The sequence below is a fragment of the Artibeus jamaicensis genome, unplaced genomic scaffold (assembly GCF_021234435.1).
Source record: "Artibeus jamaicensis isolate MK-2021 breed Jamaican fruit bat unplaced genomic scaffold, CSHL_Jam_final scaffold_916, whole genome shotgun sequence".
Lineage (NCBI taxonomy): Eukaryota > Metazoa > Chordata > Mammalia > Chiroptera > Phyllostomidae > Artibeus > Artibeus jamaicensis.
This window is the reverse complement of record NW_026522059.1, coordinates 44,346,750-44,347,741: the sequence shown is the minus strand read 5'-3', so window position 1 is coordinate 44,347,741 and position 992 is coordinate 44,346,750. Positions and strand designations below refer to the sequence as shown.

The 992-nt window shown below is 35.6% G+C and overlaps 1 non-coding gene across 1 annotated transcript; it reads right to left on the bottom strand.

Annotated features, from left to right (window-relative positions):
• Positions 1 to 420: 420 nt before the first annotated feature.
• LOC119035385 (U6 spliceosomal RNA) lies at positions 421 to 527 on the bottom strand. The gene has a single exon (XR_005079783.2). It is a non-coding gene; the product is annotated as a U6 spliceosomal RNA (small nuclear RNA).
• Positions 528 to 992: the final 465 nt, after the last annotated feature.

The following is a 992-nucleotide window of genomic DNA, read 5'->3' as shown; positions in this document are numbered from 1 at the left end:
TGCTATGAACTTCCCTCTCAGGACTGCCCTTGCTGTGTCCCATAAGTTTTGGGTTGTTGTAAGTTCATTTTCATTTGTTTCCAGAAACTTTTTTATTTCTTCCCTAATTTCATTCTTGACCCATTCATTGTTTAATAGCATACCATTCAGTCTCCATGATTTTGGGTGTTTTGGGTTTTTTCCTTTGGGGTTGGTTTCCAATTTCAGTTCTTTGTGGTCAGAGAAAATGCTTGGTATGATTTCAATGTTCTTGAATTTGTTTTGTGTCCTATCATGTGGACTATCTTTGAAAATGTTCCATGTGCATTTGAAAAGAATGTGTATTTAGCTTCTTTTGGATGAAGGGTTCTATATATATCAGTTAAGTCCATTTCATCTAGGGTGTTGTTTAATGCCGCAATATCTTTGTTGATATTTTGTAAAAATATGAAACGGTTCACGAATTTGCATGTCATCCTTGCGCAGCGGCCATGCTAATCTTCTCTGTATCGTTCCAATTTTAGTATATGTGCTGCCGAAGGGAGCTCAGCATGTGTTGTTAAACATAGCTTTTCCTGACACTAATCATATAAAATAAATATCTTATGTTGGACTTTAAGTTTGTTTTTTGCAGTAGACAATGTCCTCAACAACATCTTTACAGAGCATAATAATGAATTTCATTTGACTATTTTTATTTTATAAACAGGAAAGATATAATATGCAAATACACCTTAATTATTTTAAAACTGAAACAGATTATAGTGCTAAAAAGGAGACAATAAGTCCCAAATGGAGTCACTTGTGCTAAGCCCATGTCACTAACTGAAGACTTAATACCTAACCAAATAGCAGTTTTAGTCTCTCCCAGGAATATAATCTCAACCAGTCAATCTGGACCTTCCTAGTCAGCACTAGCGAAGTACTGCACCTGACGATTCCTTTTGTCCCCTATAGGGAGGTGGTCTAAACCTGAGAAATAATCCCCACTTTTCTTTCCTTTGGCATATAAA